We start from the raw sequence: 19,118 nt of genomic DNA on the forward strand, positions 1-19,118 counted from the left end.
CATTCTGCTTTTAGCTTTTGAAACCCCTTTAACTGCGTGGCAGAAGGTTCTGGGAGCACATTCCGCCACTTGTTGACCGGATTCCCATTTCCTTCTGACTCCCTGGTGCTGCAACTATTTTTCACTGAGACCAACTTCGCCCTCGATCACCAGGTACTGTGTGTGAAATGGGACTGCTGCATTGTTCTTGGGCCCACGGAAGGATGTATACCACTTTCATCAAGAACCTCAAGTATTTGTTCGGAGAATAGAACAATACTTCTTATAATTATGGAACAGAGCTGTGGTCAATGAGATCACGTTGGACCCGATGTATGAGAGTGTTTGTCCGGACTACTGTGCTTCTTTCTGCTGTGCGTAAACTGTTTAAAATTCGCAGCTGTGTTAACGTGGAGGTGGAGCTGCAAGATAAAAACAAACTCTCCGCTTTTATCTGTCGCTCTGATTCTTTCTCCCGCACCCCAACTCCACCAATTCTGGTTTACTGTGTACAACTCTGGGCAGTTCAGGCTACTGTATGTAAATGGAAAGATAACAGCTTGCAAAACATTACCTATTCCAATGTTTATCTTCATATTGTTCAGAAATTTGGCCACATGAGACATAATGTGAAAAGAGGCCGTTCCAACACCGACATCTTTGGAACACCACTGGTCACTGGCAGCCAACCATAATATACCCGTATATCCCCATTGTTTACTTCTTGTGACTCAGCCAACCTTCTATTCCTGCTTGTATGTTTCCTGTAATACTATAGGCTCTTATCTTGTAAAGCAGCCTCATGTGCAGCACCTTGTCAAAGACCTACTGAAAATCTATGTGTACACCATCCATAGACTCTCCTTTGTCTATCCTGTCTATTAATTCCTGAAATAATTCCAACAAATTTGTAAATCAGGATTTCCCCTGTAGGAAACAATGCTAACTTTGACCTATTTTGTCATGTGCCTCCAAGTAACCCGATACGTCATCCTTAATAATGGTCGCTAACATCTTCCCAATCACAGAAGTCAGGCTACCTGGCCTAAGTTTCCTATCTTCTGCCTCTGCCATCTTCTTAAAGAGTGGAATGGATCTTGAAATTTCCCAGTCCGACTGAAACATACCAGATTCAAATGATTCTTGAAGGATCATTACTAATGCCTATACGATCTTCTCAGCAATATTGTCACAACCCTGGAGTGCAGATGGGATATGTAACATCAGAACATTCAGCGCACCAAAAACATTCACCTTAATAATAGCAACTGCATTCACTTCTGTTCTCACTCTTGAATTTCCGGCGTATTACTACTGACATCCATAATGAAGGTTGATGAAAATTCTTGTTTTGTTCTTCCGATATTTCTTTGTTAACCGCATTACAGTTGCTCCAGCTTCATTTTCCAATGATCCAATATCCACTCTCACCTCTGCTTTACTCTTTCTATATTAAAGAAAAGGTATCCTCTTTATATTATTGGCTAGTATTCCTTGATATGTCAGCTTTCCTCTCCTTGTGTCCTTTCTAATTGCATTCTTTTGGATATCAAAAGCATCCAAATCTTTTCACCTCCCATTATTTGTTGCTATAACAGAGGCCCTGCCTTTTCCTTTTATGTAATCTTTTGATTTTCCTTGTCAGCCACAGCTGCCTCGTCCTCCTTTTGCTAAACTGTTTCATCACTGGGATGTATCTATCTATCTATCGAACTGAACCCGAAACTCCAGCCATTGGTCTCTGCCGTCATTCCCGCTAGGGACTCTTTCCAATAAACATGTTCCCACTGCCCTCTCATGCCTCTATAATTCCCTTTCCTCCACTGTAATACTGACATATCTGACTTCATCTTCTTCTACTCAGACTGCAGTGTGCAGTCATTGTCTCCTACGGGTTCTTTTGCCTTAAGGTCCTGAGTCAAATCTGTCTCTTTAGACCATGCCCAATCCACAGCTGCCATGCCCTTGGAGGGCTTAAGTAAAACTGCTCCAAAAAGCAGTCTTGTAAAGATTCTACAGAATCTCTTTCTTGAGATCCAGCAGCAATCTAATTTTTCCAATCTACTTCAATATTGAAAACCCATCACTTTTCCAGCATTGCCGTTTTTACATGGCTTTTCTATCACCACTGTAATTTGATTTACACATATTCACTGCAATTTTGAAGCCTGTTTATAACTCCCAACAAGGGATTTATAGCCTTGCAGTTTCTTAATTCTACTAATAAGCATACTAAATCTGCTGATCCTATGTCACCTCTTTCCAAAGTATTTGCTTTCACATTTAACCAAAAGAGCCACTCACTTCTTCTGTCTTCCTCTGTATCCTTTCGATCTTTGTATCCTTCGATGTTAGCTCCAAAAATATAACCTTTTCAACCACAACTCAGTGATGCCCACGAAGTCTTTCCTGCCAGAGTCTCATATACATTTTTGCGGGATGCCCCATGCCTTAATTGCATCTGTATCAAAACTACATGGCCAATTGTTGCTATCCAGTGTAAGATAAAATTTAAGAAACAAACGAAATGAAGAACAGATAAGATAGGAGACGCAATTTCCTGGTGAAAGTCAGAAAATCTTCGTAAAGTGCAACACAGAAACATCCCCTTCGGCCCTTCTAGATCATGATGGAACCATTTAAGCTCTCTAATCATATCGACCTAAACTGGAACCACAGCCCTCCATACCCGTACCATCCACATAACTATCTCAACTTAGTTTAAACGTTGAAATCGAGTTCGTTTGCACCACTTGTGCTGGAAGCTCTTTGTACATTCTTATGACAGGCTTAGTGAAGTCGTTTCCCTTCATGTTCCTTCTCAATTTTCCCTTTTCAGCCTTAACCCATTACCCCTGGTTGTAGCTCCAGCAAACCTTAATGAAAAAGCCTGCTTGCATTTGATCTATACATAGATCAAATCTCCTCTCAATCCTCTATATTCAAAGGTATAATTTCCTAATCAAATCAACCCTTCCTTATAATTCAGGTCTCCGGATCGGTAACATTATTGTAAAAGTCGTCTGTACTCTTTCAAGCTTATTTATATCTTTCCTGTAGTTAGCTGACCATAACTGAACCCAGCGCTCTAAGTTAGGCCTCACCAACATCTTATACAACTTTAATGTAACAACCCATCTCCTGGGCTCAGTACTTTTATTAATGAAGGTAGCTCATAGCTAATAAACTGGAGGTCTTCCAATTGCTGACACCGTCTGGTCAAAGTGTTTTATTTTTCCCATTGTGCCTGCCCGTTGACTGCCTGACATGATTTACTTGTGTTGTGAGTTGTGATTTGTGTTTGTTTGGTGCAAACATACAAAAAGAAAAATGAAATTGCCTCACAGTTTTCAGGATGTTTAAAAATTTCCTCTTAGACTATTGGTCCACCCCGGTGAAGAAGAAAATAAATAGAAGGAAAAGTGCGTTTACCATTCCATCCCTGATTCAGTTTTTGATTTGGCGATGCATTCACTCGTACGCTCAAACACAATCTGGATTGTTTTTGTCTACGTTTTGCTCACAATTAAAACATCCACTCTGCAGAAGTCGTGATTATGATGCCTTGCACCTTCTAATGAAATAAGTTCAAAGTTTCAGAATTTACGATGGTCTGAACGCAGTTCTGACCAACAGTTCAAAAGGTATGGCTGCTGAATGCTGTAACAGCACAAGAGAGTAAAAAAGTGGGCTTCAAAGAGCAGTCCGACTGCTTCTTGTCAGAGCATTGTGCGCTCTCTTGCATTTTCTGTTCTTTTCATTCGTGTCCCTATTCTCCAAACAACAGGAGATGCCCCACACACAATCAGCCGGCTGCAGGCACCTCAATAGCTGATGACCTAGAAATGGAATTTCATGCAACTCATATCAGAAGAAACTAAAGTCCTGTCTCTTCAACGGTCTGCGCTTCACATTGTAATTAATCTTCACTCCTGGTCAATTCAGATTGTTATAAGAGGCTGGATATTGAAAGTGAACCCAAGCTTTCTGGTAACACAGCAGACATAATAGTCGGGCTGTAAAATGCCATCGGTAGTTGATTGAACCTTGTATTGCAGGAGATGAATATTGCCTCGGATATCCCTTTTGCAAGTGCATTGCATTGCCTATAAAAATATTTAACTCCTTTGGAAGTTTACATGTTTTACAAGTTGACACTGATTAACTACATATGATCTAAATTAATAACAAATACAAAACACATCATTGATTGCATCAGTACTCACACCCTATAATATGGCGCACCAAATCATCACTGGTGCAGCCTATAGAATTTAGAATTCAAATAATTAGTTGAAGTGTTTTAGCTATATATAAACCTGTGTGCTGTCAAGTTGTGACAATTGATTGTAATAAAAATACTTCTGTTTCTAGAAGGTCTAACTGCAAGTGAGACAGCGTAGTGGCAAAAACTACACCATGAAACCAAAAGAGCACTCCAGGTAACTCTGCATATTGCAAAATGAAAAGCACTAGTCAAGAGATGGATGCAAAAACGTTTCCAAGTCACTGAATATCCCTCGGAGTACAGTTAAGCCAATCATCCTGAAATGGAAAGAATATGGGTCAGGTGTAAATCTGCCTAGAACATACTATCCTCAGAATCTGAGTTACCGTGTAAGAGAGACCTGTGACAACTCTGAACGATATACAAGCTTCAGTGGTTGAGATGGGAGAGACTGCACATACAACAACTGTTGCCCGGCTGCTTCATCAGCCGTAACAGAGTTCAAGAGAAAGCCACTGCTGACAAAAATACTCGTACAGCAGCAACACAGACAGGGGGATTTGGTAGGTTTGCACTTCATTCTCCCATGTTTCGCGGGGTCGGTGATTCTCTCACCTAGATTTACGCAGCCAACGGAACCAGAGTGTTTTATGTATATTTTTTTCTTCTACTCAAGTGCATATCATACTCGCTTATGCTATATACCATCTGCCACTTCTCTGCACATTCTCCTAATCTGTCTAACCCTCTGCAGACTCTCTGATTCCTCAACACTACCTGCCCCTCCACCTTTCTTTGTATCATCCCATTTGCTTGCTTTTGACCCATATCCCTCTGAACCTTCCCTATGTCTGTGCGCACTGAAATGTCTTTAGAAATGCTGAAATTGACCTAATCTCTACGGCTTCCTTGGAAGCCCATTCCACACGAATTTTCACTCTCTGTATGAAAGGACTGCCACTCCAATCCTCCTTAAACATCTTCCCTTAGTTTCTACCCCTTAGTATTAGACTCCGCAATTCTACAGCTACAAAAAAGACCATGACGGTTCACCAACCTCTACCCTCAGGATTGTATATCTACCTTGAAGTAAGTGAAGAAAGTTGTTTTAGATTACAGGGGATGTTGATCGGTGAGGGAAGCCGACCACAGCACGGCAAATGTATTTCAATACAGACCAGTGTACCATAATTCATATCAGAAAGACAAGCCAGGTAGAACTCATACTACAGGGCTTTAGGGATGTCTGGGGAGTAAAAGTGAAAGTGGTGACACTGGTAGGCAGGGTGAGGAAGAATAGGGTTTATCATGCTGGTCTTCATTAGTCAGCGGAATGAGTATATCAGTTGGGATATCACTTTACGGTGCTGCAAGTGATTGATAGCCACACTTGCCGTATTGTGATCAGCTCCTGTCAGCGCAAAAGGAAATGTGGTTAAACTTTGGAGAGTGTAGAAAAGATTTACAAGGCCTAATTCCTTCTCATGTGCCGGGAGCGAGTAACGGTGAGATGGTAACACTGAGAGAGATAACTGCTCTTAGAGCACAAAACCCAGCACGGGAGGTTCCCCAACTGATTGTGAGCTTATGAATCGTCTGGGCAGGGTTACGTGTAAGGAGGGAATGGTCCGTGGATTAGAGAGGAAAGGGTTTATATATGATACAGAATCTACCCGATAACATTACTGTCTGTCTTTCAGTAAGATACCCGCACGTTCCATTATGGTTCTTTGATAGTAAACCGCTTGCAATTGGTGGTTGTAGTAAAGTGAGAGCGGAGCTAGAAGATGGGAGGCGGTTCTCTTTGCTGTCACTCCAACTAAAGCAGCATGTCATACAGATTTAAACGAATCAAAAGACTGGCCAATGGCTGCAGAATATTATCTATCAGTCAGTCTAAATGGTATCAGGTTATGCTCTAGTCTCCCTTCGCAAACCAGGCTATACTGTAACACCATGTTGTTCTGTGAGAGCTCTAGTTCCAGAGTCTGAAGACTTGTGTCGCCATCATCCTATCATAGTGGGCTCTGCTAGAAATGGGACTTCTACTAAATGGGAGACGCTAGTGAATTAAACTGAAACAATTAAATACCACTGACCAAAAGAAGTCCCTCAATTTGTGTGAGAACTGGCACTCCCCATTAAACAATCGCAATGTTCCACAGGGGTAGGTCAGAGGGATACAATAGTGTAAGGGACAGCAAGTGACAGCCCTTTCCTCTGCCACGTTAGTACCTCTTAAAAGAGCCTTTTGTTGTGTTTTGTGCAGAGGTCAGGCCTAGGTGCGCTCTCCATGAAGGCAGTGTGTCAACTGGATGTTTCTAGTCATGGTGGTGACTGGCTTGGCTTGGATTGCACTAATTGCCTCATTGGTCTCCTGCAGTGCCTCAACGGCCGAGCTCTGGAAGGGCAGATCGGTTTTGAAATCCTGAGCGCTCTCCAGCACTCGGCGCTGGAAGGGGACTTTACGAATAAGCAGCCCGGATTTCTGCTAGCGCCTGATCTCCCGCAGAGGCACGGTGGCGAGCCGGTAGTGCCCCAAGAATGGGCAAGATTCACATTTATCAATTATTTTCCTGATATGGTGCTTCCATGTTATCTTATTATCCAGTCACATGCCAAGAAATCAACCACTGACAATTACTCAAGAGTTTGACAATACAGTATCAAATCAACGGCTGGTCTATGTGCCCACTGTTCGAACTTATTAATCACTAATCACATTCTATCTACAACTCAAATGAATTTTCTACCTTTAATCCAAACAGCTGCATCATCTGCAAACAGTGATTTACACACCCCAGTACCTACCTCAGAAAAATCATTAACATATTATTAAACAATAAAGAGTTATAAGTACTGTCGTGTGGTACTATTGTCTATGACTCAGAAGCCCATATATACCTTACCCTCACTTAACTGCCTAGACTGTACAAATAAAAAAGTCAAAAAATTATGTGGCTTTCCTGTCACTCCTAATTTCAACAATTTAATCGTCTCATAACATTTTATATGTTTTTTTCTGTATAAAACTACTGTAATTGCAACTTATTTATTTACTTATACTTTTCTAATATCATCTCCCAGAAATAAAACCGAACCCAATATAATTCATCCCTTTCGAAATCCGCACTGATAAAATGCTATATCACCTCTCTTTTGCAAAATATATTTCAACTCCTCTATTGCCATACATTCTGTGCTTTTACACAAACGGAACGGGACGTTAATGATATTTGTCTTTAATTAGATGAATCCTATTTGGGTTTCCCATGTTTCGGAATAGGAACTACTACTGTCATATTCCACGGAGAGGGAAGATGGCCGACGCTCCAAATATGATTTCCAAATATTAATAATATCTCAGCAGTAGTAAGCCACATGCTTAAACATACAATAATATATATCATTCTTTGCTGGGAACGTCTGATCTGTACTATTAAAAGCTTTCTGAAACTCATGCAAAGAATACTCTCCATCGCTATCATGTCTATTACTGGCCTCCAACACTTCAGAGTATTCAATTAAAAAGGTATCCCTACATTGTTTAGGCTCTTCACTTAAATTATCTTGATTGTGATTTACAGCAAACGACCGAGGCAGTAACACAGCCTTCTCTATTTTAGGAACAATCACCTTCTTTAATCAATACTGATATTTATTAATCCTATCAATCCCCTCCGCCCAATTTCCGTAATTGTTTCCTAAATATCTCCAAGTTTAATATCCTGCGCAATACTCTCACAGGTAAAGCTCCAGTGAACCTTGCTCGCAACACATTCCACACAACAGCCTGGGCCCATTCATACTTAAAAAGATGACTTAGAGAGTGATGCTTCTTAACTCTCCGAAATACAGTACTTCTCCCCGTAATTGCCTCTGCACACTCCTCCATCCACCATGGTACAGCCTTCCTAACAGTAGTCACTTCCACCACAGGATGATGAATGATGAATGGTGTACCATTCTCAACCTTCAGCTCTGACAAATGTTTATCACATAAAATCTTAAATTTCTACCCGTTTGCTTTACCAATATTCCACTTCCTACGAGCAGACTCCTGCCCCCTATGTAACCCCAAACTGATGCTTAGGAAAATGATCACTCTCCATTGTTTAATCACTCATGACATCCCTCTTACTCACTCCAGCCAGAAATTTTGAAATTGAATTTAAATCGACAGCATCTGAACTATTATGAACATTAAATCTCACACTCTCCCACTATTAAGACGCACATGATGCGAAATATCTACTAATTCCTCTACAATTAAAGTGTTCCATTATCAACATAACAGTGAAAAATGTGCACTAGAAAACCCAAACCATTCAACCCTCAGTGAGCTAGAGCTACATATGCTCTGCAACAAATCAATCAAACGCTTCCCAGAAGAGTTTCACCACTTCAATACCCTTACCTGCCGAATCAAATACTTCTACTATCAACACCTCATAAACTTCATTCGCATCCACAACTCTGTGTTCTATCCCTTGTCTTAGTAACGTTTCAACCCCACCTCCTCTAACAACTATCCTAACGATTAAAAAAATGTAAACCTGCAAAAGAAATACATAACAGCGGAAACAGCGGGGTATCATATTGGGTGAATTTGATGAATCAGAAATAAACTTCTTAATGTCTTGACAATCAGTATTCTCTCATTCTCTGCAATTTTCTTAACAATATTATTTACCATCACAAGGAGACTGAAATACAGATACACCACCCATCCGACCTTAATTTACAGATTCCCACATAATGCCAGTTATGCTTAGATACTTTTCAACACCTTTCGAAATAATTTTAATTTTCTCAACAGGACTAGATGTCTGATCATTACAATTCACCGCATCCTTTATAAAAATCACAAATCTACTACAGCATAATCTAGTAAAGTATATTTAGTAATGGACCTGCGATGCGACATCCAGCCACTGAATTCACATTCTGTTCTCTGGCGTGGTCAACATTCGGGTTGTTTGTTTTTGCTGAGCCTTTGTTTGAGACACATTTAACTGTTGAACTCCGCTGCCTTCTGAAGCTCTTCACGTCTTTATGAGCTGCACTTGTTCTCCTCGCAATTGGAACAATTAAACTTTACACATTCGCAATCTTCATTCTCAGTTTCCCACCGCACTCACTACACCTTAGTTTCCTATGGCATACTGCCACAACATGCCCAAACCTCTGACTTTTGTAACATGTAAGCAGAGCCGAAATATAAGCTCGTAGATTATAACTAACATACCCCAAACTATCTTTATCATGAAGCTTCACCTCATCATAATACACCAATACAAATAAACTCTCCATCCTTTCTCTATTTCTGACTACTTGTAGTTTCTTTACATTCTTAAACTTACCTCCCAATAAATGAGATTTAATCGCTTCTATCGAAATCTCCACGGGAAAACCCGTTCTAACACCCCTAATGCCTCCATTTTCATTGGGGGACGCAGATGTTATCTTTTTTCAGAAATAAAGTATACAAATGTAATGCCCTCTCACAGCCTCTTATACTGACTTAACGATAGGCACAACACCTCCTCTTAAGGTTCGAGCACAATCTATATTTTCTACGGCCGACTTCAACTCAATAGTTCACATCGAACGAGAGAAGATGTACAGTTGCTGGAAGTACAACCCATACACAACAAAGAGCCGAGACCATTCATCGGGACTGATTAATAGCCTCGGCGCGAAATCTTGTCTATAGATGCTGACCGGCCTGTGGATTTCCTCCAGCATTATGTCTGTGGAAAAGAGAACACAGTTGACGTTTCTGGCCGAGACCCTTCATCAACACCCTGATTTGTGTGCTGTTTTGTATTTCGAGCATCTGCAGATTTTCTCGTGTTTGACTTGTAACTCTGTTCATCACGTTGTTTACATTTATCCACGTGTGGTTATAGAATAGGAAGCACGAAGGCAGCTGAATATTTAAGGCATTTATTTTTAACGTTTCGTGAGTTTCAAAATCCGATTCAGTGGGTATTTCACCGCATTCTTTAGTTCTTCTCGGAATTTGCTCTGAGTCAGGGCGTAAATACACGTGTTGGTGCAGGAACTGAGAATCTGCAGCATTACCGATGTGTGTTTTGTGATGTAACGGGGATCATTAACGGAATTATAGACATAACTTACTGAAATCCGCTCGAAGATGGAAAATACCACCATTGTTCCCCACAACAATATGAAACTACCTGTTATACTGAAAAGCAAAACGATGGATTTGCGTCGGTTCTCCATCTCCCGGTCCTTGTCATTCTCTCCACTCTTTTGTCCCCGGAGCCCCCTGCGGACTCGACTGGCCGCTAGAATCCGCCTAACGGTCAGGATATTGAACAGCAAAATCAGACAGAATGGGACACAAGGGGTAAAAATGACGTCAAACATGTCAAATGCCGCCCAGGAGGGAGACGTACTGAAGCTTGGTGTATTAACACAATACCAGGGAACGCCATCAATTATTTCTCCTGACTCGTTTGTAAAGTACCAGGGCACAGTCTCCAAACAGGCCAGCACACTCACTGTCCCGATAACCAATGCCGCCGTTCTCTCGGTGCAATATTTTGTTTTCAGCTTCTCACAGCAAATTGCCACAAAACGATCGACGGTGAAAGCGACAGTCAGCCAGACTGAGGTCACAGTGCTCGCGAAAATCAACCAAGTATTCAGTCTGCACACAGGAGTGATGAACAGGAAGGTTCGGCGAAAATAAATCGAAGCAGTCCACGAGAGCAGCGGATCGGAGATAACGACCAGAAGATCGGCCACTGCCATTCCCACCAGGCAGCGAGTGACACATTTGGAGAGACCGCACTTTCCCCGGCACAGGATCACAATCGCCACCAAGTTCGCTGGAAGAGAGACAGGGAAAAGCCAGTTGAGAAAATACCGAGCAGAAGCCAATGCAGCAGTTTTCGTGGATCCTGTAATATTTCCACTTTATTTCTGCATTTAGCGGTGGGAGGGTCCAGAGAGGACGCAGAGCTGGCGGAGAGAGAGAAGGAGTTTACACAGAAAAATAAAGTCAGTATGAACTGAATACGGAATCCTGACTGATGACCGAAATGTGAAGTGGCAGCAAAAGCTAAAACTGGGTAACTACCTCTGGAGAGTCAATCTTTGATGGAACACTTTTCTGCCGGCGCCTTCTGCGTCTCGTCTGGGTGAAATTAATAAATCGAGACGCTGATGGCGGGACACTTCCATTCGACAATTATCAACCTCCATGGCGATCTGTGGCATCGACCGAACAGCCGAAGTTCCGAGCAATAGCAGGAAATGCTGGAAACACTCACCCAGGTAAAACAGAATATGTGGAATAACAGTTACGTATCTGTCCTCAGAACTGCTCTCAGAGAGAACCCTGACACGATTGTTAAATTGCTTCTCTTTCATGACAAGCTGCTTGGGGCTCAGTGTTTCCAGCATTCCCTGAGTTTGTTTGCCAGCTCAATGAACTTATAACAGAACGTTGACTTCATTCAACAGATACAGCGCACAACCTCACAGACAGACAGAACGCCTCCCACTGAATCCATCACAGGGAAGCAGCGGAGAGGAATTCAGCGTCCAGCAGCAAACTCGGTGCCGCAGACAGATGTCCGTAACAGCGTCAGGTGTAGATATCATAGAATACATTACGCAGTATTGATAACTATGACGCATCACGTCTGTGGTGTCGATTGGCTCAGAAACGACTTCACTGTGTTGTCCATGATGTGCTTCATATTCCGCTCCTAGATCAGAGAGCCGGTCGCTTAAAAGGAAGACAATCAATTGGTATTATCTCTGCGGGCTGACTAAACACGATATTCGCAAATGCAGTTTTGCTGCTACAAGACCCAAGGCACAGAGACCATAACATCCTATGCTGATCACGACCTCTGGAAGGACGCTGTCTGAACCGATCAGCTCCAGAGATGCCGACTGAGTCGCTGAGGTCCTGTGGCCGTTTGTTTTCAGATCGTCAGTCCCGGTGTTTTCAATCCATTGCTGAAATGAGGAACACTGGGACTGAACAGGTAACAGTGTAAACCAGCTTCAGAATCAATCACAACATTGGAATTAAACTTAATATCCCTCCCACGACAGCTGACACTGCGGCTTACCGGGGATCCCAAAGGCTGAAATAAAAGGAAAGTAAACGTCCTCTATCCGCCAGATGACCGGATACGCCATTTCAGAGAAAAGTTGTGACTGTTCTTGCTCCATCAGACACACTGAACTGAGGAGCTGAAAACTACCCTGATTTATACCGACAATCTGTCTCCAGAGATAAGGTTATACACCTCACTAACTTTCTTTGTTACAGTTGCTTGAACAAACACTTAACACTTTGTCTCTGATGCAAATATTGGGTTGATTGAAGACAAATACAGCAGAACAACTGGGAATTACCTCGGCACTATCTCTGGTGGGAATAAAGGACAGTAGCTTTAGTTACAGAGAGTGAACTGAGACCAGCGACACTGGACTGACCCCTGCTTTCTTTGCCTGTAGTTTTCCATGTACAAGCTGTCATGACGCGAGCTTTGTGAGTTGACCAAAAAGCAAGACAAACACTGAACTACCAGGAAAAGGACTAGGCTTGAGAAGGAAGCAAGAGAAGAGAGGGACAAAGGACGCTCGACACGACACAGGCCCCGGAAGAGACAAGAATTCCGGGCCTGGGGGAGGACTTGACAAGGAACGGGGAACCAGGACAAGGAAAAGGGAACTAGAAGCCTGGGCTTGGACTTCGAGACAAAGACTGGACAAGGACCCAGAACCTGGGTCTTGACTCGGGCTCTGACTTCAGAACCTGGCGAGAACAAGACGTGGATACAGGATGAGGGGAGGCACAGGACGGACCTAGAGACTCCTGGAAGGGACAAGGGAACCCCAGCACAGGACGAGTTAATCTCAGCACCGGGCTGGGCATAGGTACTCCTGAGCTGGGCGAGGCACAAGGACATGACGAGAACCCAGAGCCTTGGTCGAGCGAGAACAGGAACGCAGAGCACAGAGTCGAGGGACAGACAGGAACATGGAACACAGACATACCTAGAGAAGGCGTGGAGACAGAAAGACTGTTCCAAACAGGTCGAGGCTCCAAACACAGGCGAGGCGAGGCAAGGCTCCAGGAAGAGGCGAGGGGAGATGAGGCGAGGCAAGGCTCCAGGCAGAGGCGTGTTGAGGCGAGGCAAGGCTCCAGGTAGAGGCGAGGCGATGCGAGACAAGGCTCCAGTCAGAGGCGAGGCGAAGCGAAGCGAAGCTAGGCAAGGCTCCAGGCAGAGGCGTGGCGAGGCGAGGCGAGGCTCCCGGTAGAGCCGAGGCGAGGTGAGGCATGTTTCCCGGAAGAGGTTAGGCGAGGCGAGGCTCCAGGCAGAGGCAAGGCGAGGCGAGGCAAGGTTCCAGACAGAGGCAATGCGAGGTGAGGCAAGGTTCCCGGTAGAAGCGAGGCGAGGCGTGGCTCCCGGTAGAGGCAAGCCGAGGCGAGGCAACGCCCCAGACATAGGCTGCAGGGCAGGGCTTCAGGCGTGGGTAGCCATCAGGGCTTCGTCGGGACAGAACGGAACAGTCCAACCTCAGGGTAACGGCAATGACGACCCGACTTACCCCACGGAGGCGACAACTACACACGAACACAGGGCCACTTAAATTCCCGACCCTTTGACGAGAATCAGGTGCCTACAATTAAGCCCCTAGTGAGACAAGGGCAGCCGGAAGACCGGGAGTCTTGTGTCCACGGACCGGACCGTTATCCGGAATGCGGATAAACGAACCGGACTATGACAGCACCCAACCTCCCCCCCACCATGGGAGCCTCCGGGCGACCTAACAGGCTCCCCAGGACTAAGGACGACCTTGGAGGGTTGGGGTGGTATTCAGTCCGTAGGGAATCCAAGATGTTGAGAGTTAGACGACAATATCTGCGTTGCTGGGTCCTTCTATGACCGGTTAGTTTCTGTTATAACGCGGGCGTTGGAGGGTGGACCCAAAAGGAAGACACAGACACTAGGAACAGAACTAGGCGTGAGGAGCCGGCAGGGCTTCAGAAGGACGTTCAGGGAACAGTCAAGCCTCATGGTACCGACAATGATGGCCCGACTTACCCAACGGAGGCAAGGACCGGGAGTGACAGATCCCACCGTAGGGTAACGGCAACGACGGCCTCACTTAGCCCACGGAGGCGAGGACAGGATACCGACGGAACCAACCCCACAGGGACGGGGGCAAGACGATCTGGTACCTACACTCGAACCCAGGGCCACTTATATTCCCGGCCACAAAAGAGAATCAGGTGCCTGCCATTAAGCCACAAATGAGAGAATGGACAGCCAGAAGACCCGGAGTCTGTTGTCCACGGACCGGACCGTGAGCCGGAACGTGGATTTCATGGACCAGTCCATCACACAAACAGGCAAACAGACAGCCAGAGACAGATGCGTCGAGTGTAGGATTGTGATGTTCGTCTTGTATCTCCCAGTTTCTGATACAGTGTGTAATTGTGGGATTCGTTACGCACTGTTCAGTCTCAGGTACAGTACAGTACAGCCTGGCCTCCAGTCCTGGACTTGCACTTGACAGTAAAACACAGAGCCTGGACTTGGACGTGACTGGAACACAATGCCCGGACTTGGACTTGACAGGAAACCTGACAGCGGACTTCGACTTAACGGGAAATCCGAGCTGAAACTTGGACCTGACTGAATCACACAGCCCGGACTTGGACTTGACAGGAACACCGAGCACGGACATGGAATTGACTGGAACACCGAGCCCGGATATAGACCTGACAGGAACAAAGAGCCTTAACTTGGATTTGACGGGAACACAGAGCCTGGACTTGGACTTGACTGTTACACAGAGCCTGGACTTGGATTTGACAGGAACACAGAGCCTGGACTTGGACTTGACTATTACACAGAGCCTGGACTTGGGCTTGAAAGGTAGACGGAGCCAGGACATGGACTTGACTAGATCACAGAGCCCGGATATAGACCTGACAGGAACATCCAGCCCGGACTTGGACTTGACAGGAACACCAGGACTTGATTTTGCCGTGACATCAACACAATGCCCAGACTTGGAAATGACAGGAACTCAGAGCCTGGACTTGGACTTGACAGGAACAAAGAGCCTGGAATTGGATTTGAATGGAACTCAGAGACTGAACTTGGAATTGAACGGTACACAGAGCCCGGACTTGGACGTGACTGGAACACAGTGCCCGGACTTGGAATTGATAGGAACACAGAGCCCGGACTTGACGTTGACAGGAAATCCGAGCCCAGACTTCGCCTTGAAAGGAATACAGAGCCTGGACAAGGATTTGACTGGAACACAGAGCCTGGACTTGGACGTGACTGGAACACAGTGCCCGGACTTGGACTTGACAGGAACGCAGAGCCCGGACTTGGAATTGACAGGATCACAGAGCCCGGATATAGACCTGACAGGAACACCCAGCCCCGATTCGGATTTGACAAGATCACAGAGCCCGGAATAGGAAGTGACAGGAACACAGTGCCCGGAATTGGACGTGACAGGAACACAGGTCCTGGTCTTGGGCTTGAAAGGTAGACCGAGCCAGGACATGGACTTGACTAGATCACAGAGCCCGGATATAGACCTGACAGGAACAACCAGCCCGGACTTGGACTTGACAGGAACACCAAGACTTGATTTTGCCGTGACATCAACACAATGCCCGGACTTGGAAATGACAGGAACTCAGAGCCTGGACTTGGACTTGACAGGAACACAGAGCCTGGAATTGGATTTGACAGGAACAAAGAGCCTGGAATTGGATTTGACTGGAACTCAGAGACTGAACTTGGAATTGAACGGTACACAGAGCCTGGATTTGGACGTGACTGGAACACAGTGCCCGGACTTGGACTTGACAGGAAAACAGAGCGCGGCCTTGGAATTGATAGGAACACGGAGCCCCGACTTGGCGTTGACAGGAAATCCGAGCCCAGACTTCGCCTTGAAAGGAATGCAGAGCCTGGACATGGATTTGACTGGAACACAGAGCCTGGACATGGACGTGACTGGAATACAGAGCCTGAACTTGGACGTGACTGGAATACAGAGCCCGGACAATGACCTGACAGGAACTCAGTGCCCGGACTTGGAATTGATAGTGTTACGTATTCAGACAGCAATAAATATATATAAGTTAGGCAAGGGTTTTCATAACAAATAACACCTTTTTAAACACTGAAAACCAACCCCCCAAAAGTAAACAAGCATTAGCTTAAACGGAACTCAGCTGCTGTGGGGCAGATTCACAGATCTTAATAGCGTTGCAGATCAAACAGTCTTTAAAGCGGTATTGAAAAAAAAACAGTTCTTTAAAGCGGTATGCCGAAAGTTCAAAAGCTCACAGTCCATTTAAAAGGAGAAACTTTTTAAAGCGATTTAAATTCTCTTCCTCGTCGATGTCCTTCGATTCCCCGGCATCGAACTTTCCCACGAAGAATTTTATAAAATATAACGGCTTAAAAAAAACACTGACCTTTCTTCCACACTCTGTCCTCAATCTACCACTATCCCAGCGGAGATTAACACGAGAACAGTCAACGAAATCCTTCCGAATGAGGATCAAATAAGGTCGTAACTAATCCACCGTCGAAAATCGATTCTCCTCGATTTTTATCTTCCAAATTCTTATCTTCACTCCCCACCAGCAAAGAAACCGCTGGCAATGACCTTTCTAAACTTTGGGCATTATATAAAACTTCATTTTTCAACTAAACTGCGTCATCACATTAAATCACGCAGGGACACGAAGTCAGCTTAGCACATCCCGCCACCAACTGCCCCACCTGACAGGGTGGGTCCTCCTTTTATACCCTGTAAAAAAAACCTGTCACATGACCTCTACTGGCGGGAAAATGACATCACTCCACCATCACTAGACCATTACCTCAAGTCCAGTATAACTTCAACCCCAGTCACGTGACAAGGGTACCACTGTCACGTGTCACGGGTACCTAACACCTCCCTCCAAAAAAAAACATTTTTGGTCTGACAAGAACAAAAATTTTAACAATTACTTACAAGCACTATAGGAGAAAGTTAGAACAAAAGCTGCAGGAAAAAAGCATGAAGGAGGTGTGGGATGGGATGAAGATCATCACCGGATGTGGTGCAAAGCGGGGGGCAAACATAAGTGGAGATGTGGAGAAAGCGAACCAGCTGAACAACTTCTTCAATAGGTTCGACAGCACAATCTCACCCTCACTGCAGAACTCCACACCAGGCTTACTTCCCTCACAGGAAAATATCCACTCACAGGAGACCTGGCCAACGCCCAGGTTTACGGCTGCACAGGTGGAAGGTCAACTGAGGAAGATCTGTACCAGCAAGGCGGCTGGACCGGATGGAGTTTCCCCACGATTACTGAGGGCCTGTGCGACTGAACTGGGAGAACCACTACAGCGCATCTTCAACATGAGTCTAGATCAGAGAAGAGTACCCAGACAGTGGAAAACATCTTGTATTGTCCCGGTACCGAAGAAACCACAACCAAAGGAGTTGAATGACTTCAGACCTGTTGCCTTGACGTCGCACGTGATGAAGACCATGGAGCGGCTGATAATACAGAATCTGAGGCCACAAACCAGGCACGCCCGGGATCCGCTTCAGTTTGCGTATAAGGAGAAGGTGGGAGTGGAGGATGCTATCACGTATTTGCTGCACAAATCACTCTCTCACCTAGATGGGGTCAGTTGTGCTGTGAGGATTACATTCCTTGACTTCTCTAGTGCCTTTAACACCATCCAGCCCAAGATCTTAAAGCACAAACTAACGGAGATGGGAGTAGACTCTCACATGGTGGATTGGATAGTGGACTACTTGACAGATAGACCTCAGTATGTGCGGTTGGGAGACTGTAGGTCTGACACAGTGGTCAGCAGCACAGGAGCGCCACAGGGAACCGTACTCTCTCCGGTCCTGTTCACCCTGTACACATCTGACTTCCAATATAACTCGGAGTCCTGCCATGTGCAGAAGTTCGCTGATGACACGGCCATAGTGGGGTGTGTCAGGAATGGACAGGAGGAGGAGTATAGGAAACTGATACAGGACTTTGTGATATGGTGCAACTCAAACTACCTGCGTCTCAATGTCACCAAGACCAAGGAGCTGTTGGTGGACTTTAGGAGATCTAGGCCTCATATGGAGCCAGTGATCATTAATGGAGAATGTGTGGAGCAGGTTAAGACCTACAAGTATCTGGGAGTACAGTTGGACGAGAAGCTAGACTGGACTGCCAACACAGATGCCTTATGCAGGAAGGCACAGAGTCGACTGTACTTCCTTAGAAGGTTGGCGTCATTCAATGTCTGCAGTGAGATGCTGAAGATGTTCTATAGGTCAGTTGTTGAGAGCGCCCTCTTCTTTGTGGTGGCGTGTTGGGGAGGAAGCATTAAGAAGAAGGACGCCTCACGTCTTAATAAGCTGATAAGGAAGGCGGGCTCTGTCGTGGGCAAAGTACTGGAGAGTTTAACATCGGTAGCTGAGCGAAGGGCGCTGAGTAGGCTACGGTCAATTATGGAAAACCCTGAACATCCTCTACATAGCACCATCCAGAGACAGAGAAGCAGTTTCAGCGACAGGTTACTGTCGATGCAATGCTCCTCAGACAGGATGAAGAGGTCAATACTCCCCAATGCCATTAGGTTTTACAATTCAACTGCCAGGACTTAAGAACTTTTTTTAAAGCTATTATTAATGCTTTTTGAGTTAGTGATTTAGATGCATATCATAGTATTACTGAGTTAAGTATTGTATGTAATGAGTTTTTGCTACAACAAGTGTATGGGACATTGGAAAAAGTGTTGAATTTCCCCATGGGGATGAATAAAGTATCTATCTATCTATCTATCTAATAAAAACAAATGTATAA

The 19,118-nt window shown here is 44.9% G+C and overlaps 1 pseudogene; it reads left to right on the plus strand.

The window, feature by feature from the left end:
- The window catches only part of LOC140717846 (uncharacterized), a 34,723-nt pseudogene that overhangs the window by 9,214 nt on the left and 6,391 nt on the right, over positions 1–19,118 (plus strand).

The sequence above is a fragment of the Hemitrygon akajei genome, chromosome 28 (assembly GCF_048418815.1).
Source record: "Hemitrygon akajei chromosome 28, sHemAka1.3, whole genome shotgun sequence".
NCBI classification, from domain to species: Eukaryota; Metazoa; Chordata; class Chondrichthyes; order Myliobatiformes; family Dasyatidae; genus Hemitrygon; species Hemitrygon akajei.